Source organism: Lissotriton helveticus, chromosome 9 (genome assembly GCF_964261635.1).
Source record: "Lissotriton helveticus chromosome 9, aLisHel1.1, whole genome shotgun sequence".
In the NCBI taxonomy this organism is placed as follows: Eukaryota; Metazoa; Chordata; class Amphibia; order Caudata; family Salamandridae; genus Lissotriton; species Lissotriton helveticus.
Window position 1 is genome coordinate 219,481,703 of NC_136070.1, and position 13,154 is coordinate 219,494,856.

Consider the following 13,154-nt stretch of genomic DNA (forward strand, 5'->3'; position numbering starts at 1 on the left):
AGTTTTACCACAATTAATTTTCAAATCTAAACTCAACATGAATTTTTCGAAGGATACTAACAATTTCTGCAAGGCCAAGGGGGTTCGAGCCATGAGGACAGCATCGTCCACGTACAGAAGCGCGGGGATCGGCCTCCTCCCCACTCTAGGCAGATCCCCGCACTCCTGGAGTAGGCGGTGTTCAAGTCCATTAATGTAAAGAAGAAATAAAAACGAGGCGAGGACGCAGCCCTGGCGTACTCCACGTCCCACACCAAATCTTCTAGTGCATTCTCCCCCACGGCCATAGCGAACTGATGCTGTGGCACCTGAATAAAGATCTCTCAAGAAGCAAATTATGGCTTCGTCGATGCCCAGCCCTTGCAGGATATCCCATATTTTGCTGTGCGAAACACAATCAAAAGCCGAAGACAAATCAACAAATGTAAAATATAACCGTTCCCCTTTAGCCCTAATATATTTTTGTTGGATAATCATTAGATTTAAACATTGTTCCAAGGTTCCCAAACCTTTCCGGAAACCATACTGTAGGTCACTCAAAATTTCATTTTCATCAGCCCAAGTCTGAAGTCTTGCCAAGATTATTCTCCCAAGGATTTTTACAGAAGAATCAAGAAGGGAGATTGGCCTATAACAGGCACAATTTTGTCTCTCTCCCTTTTTGAAAATTGGCACAATTATTGAAGTGAACCAGGATAAATGCATGCCATTGGCTAGGGCGGCATTGAAAAGCTGTACCAACATGGGGCCCCAAATCTCCACATTTGCTTTATATAAATCTGCGGGGATCCCATCTGGACCAGCAGCCTTACCACCCTTAGTGGCATTTAATCCAATTATGACTTCCTCCAGTGATACCACCAGCTTTTCCACGCCCGTTACACTATTCCCAGATGTAAAAACATTAGTCGGACAAGGGGCATCCTGCGAGCTATATAACATTGAAAAATGTCTCACCCATTCCTCCTCGGTAATCGCTGTCTCAATTCGGGCCTTGTGCTTATCAAAAAGAAAAGGTGCGTTAACTGCCCTCCAAAATGCCGATGCATCTTTAGACTGTGCAGCCTCACAAAGTTCTTCAAGGGCCTCCTTTTTAATAACATTTTTCCTATTTTTCAGGGCCTTATTGTAGAGTTTCCTTAAGCCTCTTATTACTATGTGATCCCGAGGTGATTTATGGATGGCATTTTTCAGGTCACTTAGAGCCCTAGTACAAGCGGTATCAAACCAGCTTTTAGAGCACCTAGTCTTGTTTCTTAGCTCCACCCACAGACTTTTCTTAATTTCAAGGGCTATTTTATCAAAATGCTCTGAAATCTGAGTGGGGCAGGTTGATTCCCCTAAGCATATAGAAAAACTATCCGAACAAGTATTTAATAATTTTGCTAGAAATTGCTCCGGCATAACTTTACCCCATTTTAGAGTATACCCGTTTTGCCTACCTAAAGTTAAATCAGGGGCAATATCACGAAGGGGGGTACAATCAAAGGGTTCATAAAAAAGATTCACAACATCTAATAATAAAGGCAGATGGTCACTTAGGGGCAAATCCAGAGTCAATAAGCTATTGACTTTATTACCACAACTATTAGATGCGAGAACAAAATCAATAGTGGACATTACACCTCTGCCTACAAATGTCGGTTTAAATGGAGTGGAATTCTGAGCTATTTCATTCGCAAAACCCAAATCAAACATAAACACTAGTTCATTTAGTAGATCCCCAATCAGGGAATGCTCAAAGTGTGTTAGGTGTGTATCTTGTTCTAACATTAAGCCACAGAGCCCATTTTTGCCCCCGATACAGAGTGGACAATTAAAATCACCCCCCCATAAAATTACAGTTTCCTTATTTGATTTATCTATTTCGTGTTGTATTTTTTCTCTAAGTGTTGTTAAAGTAATCACTATATGAGCTTTCGGGATATTATTGTAAAAATTTATCAAAATTACAGTGAATCCCTTAGTACTTATGGTTATAAGTTGAAAATAGTTCAAGCTAGGTTTAAAAATCACTTTCTCATATTTAAGCTTATTTGAAATGAAAATTGTTAAACCTCCCTTCGCACGGCCATGTAGGCCGGCCTCAGCTGGGGTAAAGAAAGTTCTGTTCCCACTTAGATGGACGGGTTTTGTGGACCATGTTTCTTGAAGGGCCACAACATCCCGCTCACCTACAATTGAGTTCAGTGCTGGATTATCTATCTTATTTTTTAAACCTGCTACATTCCAAGATAGGAATGTACAGGAATCCTGTTTTTTGTTTCTTCCTGCCTCTTGGACCGAGGAAGTATCACAGTCTATCTCCTTACATTGAGAGCTCACTTCCCCGATGTTATTCCCAGTCTCATCCTTCTATACTATAATAGTGCTAAAAGGAGAGGACTCCTCACCCATATCAGGATTTATGTTAATAGTCAATTCTGGGGGGGAGGTTATTCGACATCCCTTCCCTATGGAAGGAATTATTGGATTACTTTTAAGCGTGTCAGCCTCTAACAGACTCCGATGGATTGTGTGAGCGGCACCCTTTTCATGTCAATCCACATAATCAAGGCCCGAAAACACATAGAATCTGTTATAAGTTGGTAAATTATAAGATGAACGGAAAAAATCCCTATTCTCTCGGGAATAGTTGTTATTCCCATAATCCATTCCAGTGGTAATTGGAAAAAATTGTCTCTGAGGGATACCAAAGTGGGGTAAAGCATTCGGGCCATATCCACCGGGGTTTGGCAAGGACCAATCTACAGGTTGTCTTACTCTATCCCTCCCTCCAGGCTTTTGGCCTGGACAGTAAGGATAGAAATAACTGAGATAGTGAGTAGAGATAGAGTCACTGTCATTTGACTCATACCAATCTCCTATATGACGAACTGCTCTGTGGTCCTTGAAATTTATAATGATAATGTCCCCTTTCTTATCTTTGGGTCTAGAACCCACCCAGATCGCTCGCCTCACTGTCCGAATTTCTCCATTAATGTGCGCTGAAAGGGGTCTATTATTATGTAACCAGTGTGTTACTTTATTTCTTAAAGCACGATGATCTTCCCTAACATCCATAGATAGCTCGGGAACCCCTGCCATAACTATAGTGTAGGGAGCTGCTTCAGGCGGTAGATCAACCGTTCTCCTTTGATACCGTTTTCCATTATACGGGTTTTCGGTGGCCTTCTCCTTACTAGTCTTAGATTTGAGTATCTGTGGCCTTTCTATTACCAACATTTTATCCTTACCTTGGCCACCTACACTATTCACAGGTTTATTGGAAGGCTTGTTTTGTAGCGGAGTTACCAATGGAGCACTTTTAGGTGTAAAGCCAGTTGGTTTAATCCCACCAGATCCTAATTTTGCTAAAATAACTGGAGGAGGTTTTACTAGTTTGGGGACAATAACAGTTGCCGGTGGCACAGGTAAGCCATCAGATTTCATTAAAACCACCCCCTGTATCAGATCAGCTAATAATTGCATATTTGTCCCTACTTTTACATCTAGTTGTTCGAGTCTAGTGTTACACAAAGTCATTTTATCCAGTAATGGCTGAATTAGGTCTTTTAGCAAACTTTCTAGCCTCACACACAAAACTGTCTCACCCGGAGTACAAAAATCAGATATCGGTTGAGGCAAAGTTGCCACCTTGGTCACAACAGGAGTCGAACTCCTCCTCTGTACTTTAGCATCCCTTTTAGGCATAGGGCAACCCCCTCTTTTTTTTATATTATGAGTAGTAGTTTTCAAGGTTGACGACTGGGTGGAATTAGTAGAGAAAGTAGGCGAGAATCTTGGGGAATCCGAAAGCCCTTGCTCCTCGTAAGTACTACTTCGACTAATGTGTGGGGATTTCAGACTAACCGGAGTTATTGGTACTGAAAGTTCCTTTATAGAAAAGTTGAAAATTCCAGTTTCGTCCTCCCCTTTACCCAGATTGGGAGGCCTGATTTCTTCCACACTATTATGTACATGTAATTCCAAGGAGACTAACCCTGTATTGCCTACACTGATTTTATCGTTTGGCATATTAACTACTTGTGAGTTTTTTCTGGGTACATCTAATTGTACTTTATAATTTTGTTTCCCCCTTCTCTTTCGTGCTTTCGCCTTTTTAAATATTCTTGTAGGTGGGGTATACTTTGATTTATCCACAATATCTGGGTAGTCAAGGGCGTTTTTAACATGGACTTGTGCAGTCACAGTCACTGACCTACCAGCAGGAATAGGAGGTTTTTTGGGCGAGGATATATCAATTAAGAGTGCCTCATCCTGCGTCGCATGAGAGTTCCCCTGCCCAAGAGAGGCACGTCTATTAGAATTAATCTGAGTAATTTTTTGGATTAAATAATTATCCATAGGCCCTTTATCTAATTTTTCCTTGTTCATTATACAAGCTTAACAAAAGCAGATTCTGAGAATATTTTTAAGAGTAAATCAAATGGATAATAAAAATTCTACACTAAACTTACACAAGAACAGGACGGCTGTAACCATCAAAGTCAGCACGTGTTCCTAACTAAAAATAACAAATATCGTTAATAACAATACCTAACACTCAAGAGTCCCAAGTCCCAGGCGCACCAGGGTCTGGTGCTCAGTCCAGTCTCTGCAGTCCTCGGAGGGCCTCAGAGGGCCCGCCCTTTGCCCGGGCTTAGCCCCGGGCGCTCCCGCGCGCTCCCGTGCAGCGGGATCTATGCCTCCTTATTAAAACAAGATTTGTGGTAGGCGGGTGGGGCCGGCAGGGAGAGCAGCCCAGCTGGTCAATTAGGGCGCGCAGGGACTCCTGGTCCTCGGAGTCCCTGTCCGTGCTCGCAGCCCTGCCGGTCGAGATAAAGTGCCCCCTTGACAATGAACGCTGTTTGAGCCGCGCTGCAGGACCCGCGAAGCGGGTCCGGCGAGGCGTCCCTGGCGGCAAAAGCGGACTCGGAGAAAGGAAAAAGGGACACAATCAGCTTTCCGTCAGATGAAGATCCCACTCGGTTCTTAGCAGGCAGCCTTTTTTACTCTGCAAGCGGGCGGGGGGGGCCGGCAGGGAGAGCAGCCCAGCTGGTCAATTAGGGCGCGCAGGGACTCCTGGTCCTCGGAGTCCCTGTCCGTGCTCGCAGCCCTGCCGGTCGAGATAAAGTGCCCCCTTGACAATGAACGCTGTTTGAGCCGCGCTGCGGGACCCGCAAAGCGGGTCCGGCGAGGCGTCCCTGGCGGCAAAAGCAGACTTGGAGAAAGGAAAAAGGGACACAATCAGCTTTCCGTCAGATGAAGATCCCACTCGGTTCTTAGCAGGCAGCCTTTTTTACTCTGCAAGCGGGCGGGCGGGGCCGGCAGGGAGAGCAGCCCAGCTGGTCAATTAGGGCGCGCAGGGACTCCTGGTCCTTCGAGTCCCTGTCCGTGCTCGCAGCCCTGCCGGTCGAGATAAAGTGCCCCCTTGACAATGAACGCTGTTTGAGCCGCGCTGCGGGACCCGCGAAGCGGGTCCGGCGAGGCGTCCCTGGCGGCAAAAGCAGACTTGGAGAAAGGAAAAAGGGACACAATCAGCTTTCCGTCAGATGAAGATCCCACTCGGTTCTTAGCAGGCAGCCTTTTTTACTCTGCAAGCGGGCGGGCGGGGCCGGCAGGGAGAGCAGCCCAGCTGGTCAATTAGGGCGCGCAGGGACTCCTGGTCCTCGGAGTCCCTGTCCGTGCTCGCAGCCCTGCCGGTCGAGATAAAGTGCCCCCTTGACAATGAACGCTGTTTGAGCCGCGCTGCGGGAACCGCGAAGCGGGTCCGGCGAGAAGTCCCTGGCGGCAAAAGCAGACTCGGAGAAAGGAAAAAGGGACACAATCAGCTTTCTGTCAGATGAAGATCCCACTCGGTTCTTAGCAGGCAGCCTTTTTTACTCTGCAAGCGGGCGGGCGGGCCGGCAGGGAGAGCAGCCCAGCTGGTCAATTAGGGCGCGCAGGGACTCCTGGTCCTCGGAGTCCCTGTCCGTGCTCGCAGCCCTGCCGGTCGAGATAAAGTGCCCCCTTGACAATGAACTCTGTTTGAGCCGCGCTGCGGGACCCGCAAAGCGGGTCCGGCGAGGCGTCCCTGGCGGCAAAAGCAGACTCGGAGAAAGGAAAAAGGGACACAATCAGCTTTCCGTCAGATGAAGATCCCACTCGGTTCTTAGCAGGCAGCCTTTTTTACTCTGCAAGCGGGCGGGCGGGGCCGGCAGGGAGAGCAGCCCAGCTGGTCAATTAGGGCGCGCAGGGACTCCTGGTCCTCGGAGTCCATGTCCGTGCTCGCAGCCCTGCCGGTCGAGATGAAGTGCCCCCTTGACAATGAACGCTGTTTGAGCCGCGCTGCGGGACCCGCTAAGCGGGTCCGGCGAGGCGTCCCTGGCGGCAAAAGCAGACTTGGAGAAAGGAAAAAGGGACACAATCAGCTTTCCGTCAGATGAAGATCCCACTCGGTTCTTAGCAGGCAGCCTTTTTTACTCTGCAATCGGGCGGGCGGGGCCGGCAGGGAGAGCAGCCCAGCTGGTCAATTAGGGCACGCAGGGACTCCTGGTCCTCGGAGTCCCTGTCCGTGCTCGCAGCCCTGCCGGTCGAGATAAAGTGCCCCCTTGACAATGAACGCTGTTTGAGCCGCGCTGCGGGACCCGCGAAGCGGGTCCGGCGAGGCGTCCCTGGCGGCAAAAGCAGACTTGGAGAAAGGAAAAAGGGACACAATCAGCTTTCCGTCAGATGAAGATCCCACTCGGTTCTTTGCAGGCAGCCTTTTTTACTCTGCAAGCGGGCGGGCGGGGCCGGCAGGGAGAGCAGCCCAGCTGGTCAAATAGGGCTCGCAGGGACTCCTGGTCCTCGGAGTCCCTGTCCGTGCTCGCAGCCCTGCCGGTCGAGATAAAGTGCCCCCTTGACAATGAACGCTGTTTGAGCCGCGCTGCGGGACCCGCGAAGCGGGTCCGGCGAGGCGTCCCTGGCGGCAAAAGCAGACTCGGAGAAAGGAAAAAGGGACACAATCAGCTTTCCATCAGATGAAGATCCCACTCGGTTCTTAGCAGGCAGCCTTTTTTACTCTGCAAGCGGGCGGGCGGGGCCGGCAGGGAGAGCAGCCCAGCTGGTCAATTAGGGCGCGCAGGGACTCCTGGTCCTCGGAGTCCCTGTCCGTGCTCGCAGCCCTGCCGGTCGAGATAAAGTGCCCCCTTGACAATGAACGCTGTTTGAGCTGCACTGCGGGACCCGCGAAGCGGGTCCGGCGAGGCGTCCCTGGCGGCAAAAGCAGACTTGGAGAAAGGAAAAAGGGACACAATCAGCTTTCCGTCAGATGAAGATCCCACTCGGTTCTTAGCAGGCAGCCTTTTTTACTCTGCAAGCGGGCGGGCGGGGCTGGCAGGGAGAGCAGCCCAGCTGGTCAATTAGGGCGCGCAGGGACTCCTGGTCCTCGGAGTCCCTGTCTGTGCTCGCAGCCCTGCCGGTCGAGATAAAGTGCCCCCTTGACAATGAACGCTGTTTGAGCCGCGCTGCGGGACCCGCGAAGCGGGTCCGGCGAGGCGTCCCTGGCGGCAAAAGCAGACTCGGAGAAAGGAAAAAGGGACACAATCAGCTTTCCGTCAGATGAAGATCCCACTCGGTTCTTAGCAGGCAGCCTTTTTTACTCTGCAAGCGGGCGGGCGGGGCCGGCAGGGAGAGCAGCCCAGCTGGTCAATTAGGGCGCGCAGGGACTCCTGGTCCTCGGAGTCCCTGTCCATGCTCGCAGCCCTGCCGGTCGAGATAAAGTGCCCCCTTGACAATGAACGCTGTTTGAGCCGCGCTGCTGGACCCGCGAAGCGGGTCCGACAAGGCGTCCCTGGCGGCAAAAGCAGACTCGGAGAAAGGAAAAAGGGACACAATCAGCTTTCCGTCAGATGAAGATCCCACTCGGTTCTTAGCAGGCAGCCTTTTTTACTCTGCAAGCGGGCGGGCGGGGCCGGCAGGGAGAGCAGCCCAGCTGGTCAATTAGGGCGCGCAGGGACTCCTGGTCCTCGGAGTCCCTGTCCGTGCTCGCAGCCCTGCCGGTCGAGATAAAGTGCCCCCTTGACAATTACCGCTGTTTGAGCCGCGCTGAGGGACCCGCGAACCGGGTCCGGCGAGGCGTCCCTGGCGGCAAAAGCAGACTCGGAGAAAGGAAAAAGGGACACAATCAGCTTTCCGTCAGATGAAGAAGATGCAGGACTCATGCATCAACAGCACCACCTCTACCTACGCCCAGGACCATGTTTGTCAGTGAGGCAGCCAATGCAATCATGTCTATACCAACAAGTAGTGATGTGTAATTGAATATGTTCCTTGTGAAAAGTAGTACAACATTGTTTTAGGCAACTGAGTAATATAGACGGCAGCCGCAGCCAGAAATAGTACATTTTCCTGATATTGGAACACAGGAGATTGAGCTTCCTTGCAAGAAAGAACCTGCTCTTTTAGAATCATTAGCTCTTAGATCTCCAGCAAGAAAGAGGGAGGGTAATACTCCACCATCTTCTCCAAGCACAATTTCTGATGATGATGATGATGATGATGATGATAGGGGCATGGAGTGGACCTTAACAGAGTCCAGGAGACAACAGGAGAGGCAAGGGAAAAGAAAAGTTTCTGAAGGACTTGAATTTATGGAAGTGGCTGATGTGGAGGATGACGACAACGAAGCAGTCATTGTAGAAGGAAACACAGAGGAGTCTGACATTGCTTTTCAACCTACTCCAAGAGATGTAGCACAGGTATCTCCACAAGCTCCCATATTTGCAAACCTCACCTGAGACCTGAACCAACTCTTACCTCAGGAGAAGCAGAGAGGCAATCAATGGAATGCTCATCTACCTCCAGTTCATCGTTAGGCATTGGCAATGGCACAGTAAAAAAGTACTCCTCCCCAGTTTGAGACTTGTTTACAGTTAGCAACGAGTATGCAGCATTTGCCACACAAATGTTCGTTGAGGTAAGCCTGGTACAAATGATGGTACTAAAGGCCAATCAACCCATTTAAAAAAACACCACAAAATCAAGTGGGAGGAGCACCTCAAATAATTCCTGAATGTGGTGGTGGTGGTGTGGAGAGCCGGGGAACTTCAGCTACACGTCCAATCATGGCGGGAGGTGATGATGAAGAAGAAGAGGGTGACATATTCACGCAAAGCAGCCCTGTCCCCAGCATTGCACCAGCAGAATTACCCACCTCTGCGACTTAGAGTGACATGGAGCCCTACGAGCAGAACCATCTAACTGCATGGTTTTACAATGGGCAGTTGGCAAAAATGTTAGTGCTAGACCTGTTTCAGTTTTCTTTTGTGGAAGGATTGGGATATTTAGAATTTGTGGCAGCCATCTCCCAAAATGGAAGATTCCAAGTCAGACCTATTTTGCCAGAGTTGTTGGTCCAGAGCTGCATCATGATGTGCTGCAGTTGGTTGAACAAGCTTTGCAGGAAAGTGTTGTTCAAACTATCGACCGATGACATACATGTGCACCCGTTGTCAGGTGACTGATTACATGTGCATCACTATACACTGGATCTCTTTTGTGGGGGTAAAGCAAAACATATCTGCATGTCTTGGCTCTGAAGAAAGTTTTAAGAGCATTTGGCGGCATGCAACTGTGGCCATTTTCACCATAGAGAAGGAACAAGCAACTTAGGTCAATTTAACAGCAAGGTGTATGAATGTCTGAAACCCAGAGGTTGCAGAATTGGAATTGTTGCCACGGACATCGATAGTGACATAGTCAAGGTCATGTCAGACGGAGACTATTTCACAGTCCTGTATTTGACTCGTTGCATCAACCTGGTAGTGCAAGACTTTCTCAAAAAAGAAGACATAGTCAGCAACATACTGACAACCTACAAGAGAATCTGCCCTAATTTCAGCCATAATTTTCAAACCCAGAAGCAGTTGAGGATTTTTCAGCATAATAATAAAGCACCACTTAAAGGCCTGATATAGGAGGTGCCAACACATTGGAACTCAATGTATTTCATGTTGCAACATCTCTTTGAGCATTACAATCAGTTCAATGGCTATATCATTCTAAGAGGAGGGGATGAATTTGGGAAAGCTTCCTTTTGAAGTTTTCACACAGAAAGTTAGTAAGGAGTACAGTACAATGGGACAAGCTATCCCGTTGATGCATCTACTAAAGGACTTCTGTGAATGAAAACACAAAAGTGCATGCCTTGGTTGAGACCTTAATCCTTTGCTTGTCTTGTAATACAAGGCTGCAACATGACATCATCTTGCCCAAAGAGTACAACTGTGCCACGCTACTTGATCCATAGTAAAAAATTCTGCCCACTTTCATTTCTTTTGCTGAAGGGGATGTTTCACAATCCAAGAGGAGGATTGTAGGGTAAGCCTGAGACCTGGAAAAACAGCTGGAATTTAGAGTCCCACCCGCAGTTCTGGAGTGGCACCTTCAACTTCCAGAGAGGGCAGTCATGTCTCACAGCAGCCAACAACACCAGAGACCAGAACACCAGCAACAGAAGGACTGGACCCAAGCTCTGCATTGTATTGGTCTGACTTGGCAGGGCTCAAGTCCAGTACAGAGGTGATGGAAAAAGAGGTTGAGCAAGTGGCAGCACCACTGACCATCCACAGGATGTTCCAGGAGTATCTGGATGATGCAAAGGAGGCCTATGTGGCTCAAAATCCATTGAGGTATTGATATTGGAAGATGCGCCAAAGGCTAGAGCTCAGCAGGCCGGAAATAAAGTATCAGGCTTGTCCTGTAATCAGAGTGCCCGATGAGCATGTGTTCAGTGCAACTGTTAAGGTTGTTACAGTGAGAACGACCAGTCTCTTGCCTCAAAACATGGAGAGATTGACTATGATAAAAAAGAGCCAATATTTCATACCGCACAATGACCCTGTTCTTGAAACAGCAGAGGAGGAGGAGATTGATGATTAGTTAGAATCAAGTGTGTTAGATGAGCAACTTCTGGGTGATCCACCTGAGATTGAGGACACACTTTACTTCCCAGACTAATAATGCCAGTTCCTTCATAGAACATTAAAATTAGTTCTCATTAAACTTCCACCTTTGCAAAACAAATTAAAAAAAGTGGAACATTATTATTTTTGTGTCCGATTTATGCTGCCCAATCATTTTTTTGTCACATATATTGCCAGATTGTAGTTGGAACCTCTACAATTCCTTCATGACATTGTAGACAATAGCTGCCCCCCTCGCATGCCTTGAAGATTGTTGATTTACAAGGGTGCCAAAACCAAATTCCAATGTGTTGCCTGCATCAAAGATGAAAACGTAGTACTTAAAATACCTGTGCTTGGTTTGGAAGAGGTATCTACAACTATTGCAATGGTAAATTAGTGATTGTGTGAGTGATGATGATTGATGATTCATTTGGTGGCAGACAGTGAGGGAGGGTGTTGAACTTTAATAAGGGATCTTGCTTGAGATGATGAATTTGCAATGTTTGGCACATAACTAATGAGCGATAATTTTTTTCCTAGAGGTGATTGGGCTTTACAAATTTGCTTTGCAAAAATTAATTAACTTGTACGTTCAACTCCTATGATCCTTATGTATTTTACATCATCTAGGATGGCTGCCCCAGACAATCATTTGATTTACAAGACTGACAAATTCCAATATGTTGCTTGCATCAAGGGCGAGATAGTGTACCTACAACCGTGATTGGATTGTAACAGGTAACCATTGCACCAATGAGTTATCTGATTATCAAGTGATTGTGAGCGATGATTGATGATTCATGTGGTGGCAGACAGTGAGGAGGGTATTGAAATGTAATTTTGGAACTTGCTTGAGATGATTGATTTGCAATGTTTCAGGCCTGAGTGATGAGCGATGATTTTTTCTCTGATGTTGATTATCCCTTTCACATTTAGCCAGCTTCTTTGCAGGTCCTCTCCATTTTTCTGCTTCTTCACAGACCAGAATAGCCATTTTAGTTAAAAAATAAAAACCTGTGCAAAATACTGCAATTCTGTTCCTCTACTTGTTCTTCAACAGCAGCGCACTACATGTCTATCTTGCTTGGGTCATGATGACTGGTCTGGGATGGAGTTACTCAGACTCAAGAGGAGGATGGAAAACTCAGGGTGGAAGCTACAGGACTACCTCATCAACACTGAGAGGCAAGAAGTTATTGACTTCAGTTCAAAGGTAAACCAAGAGTCTAAAGCCTACTACTTGGCTATGTGGAATGAAAAGAGGGACCATTATTTGGGAAACGCTGCTGTGTGTATATGCCTGTGTGTTTGTCTTGCACTTGTGGCAAAAGTGAAACTCTGAGTCCCCCTCTGTTTTTTTGCTCTGCCTCTGAGTCTTCTTGATACACTCCTTCTGTCCTTCTCCTTGACTCTAAAATACAGTTTCTGTTTTAGAATCTGCAGTCCTTCTAGTCTCCTCTTTAAATGAAAGTTGTAAGGTGAGGTCAACACTCTTGCATGTCTACCGGACCAGTCCATCTTGGCACCCTGGAGTGATGGACTTTCTCTGGGAGAATGCAGATGCACCACCTAGTTTTGCAATACAATATATTTTTTCTTTTAACGATCATATTTGGAGAACTTAGTGGGTAAGTACACTCCCAACCAAGAAGACAGAACATTTAGATATCTGATTACTTGGGTCTCGGGGGCAGAAGGACTGTTTCTAATGCATATAACTGTACTCTTTCTGTCATACTCATTCCTTCATTTCCTTCCACAACAGAGTGATGACAAATGATGTGCTGCTCATTGCCCAGATTAATGTTGTCCTTATGTAGTGTTTGTCTTTGCCAAATCTTTCCCAAAATCCCCTTTTCCATCCATTCATCAAACCCCTACCACTCTTGTCCCCGGCTGTGTGATGTATTGTGGTGTGGCTTCATTTACACCATCTATGGATTAAACCCTGGTGTAAAACTCTGCTCCTTTAGCAAAGTTTGGGGAATTCGGCAAGTTGCGGGCCACTGAGAAAAAGAAGTTACCGTTAAACTTGGTCCGCATGCTCGAAAAGTCATTTAGAGCAAGCGGGAGAGACTTGCCAGATGCTTGCCATCGAGATTTTTTGGGCCATTTGAGGACGCCACGAGATTTTCTAGCCTGCTGCATGCTCCCATGAGATTTTGTGGACGCCAACATGTTGTTTGTGTGCACCAGCGACTTACTGCAGATGTTTTCTGCTGTACGCTATCTTGAACGTGCAGA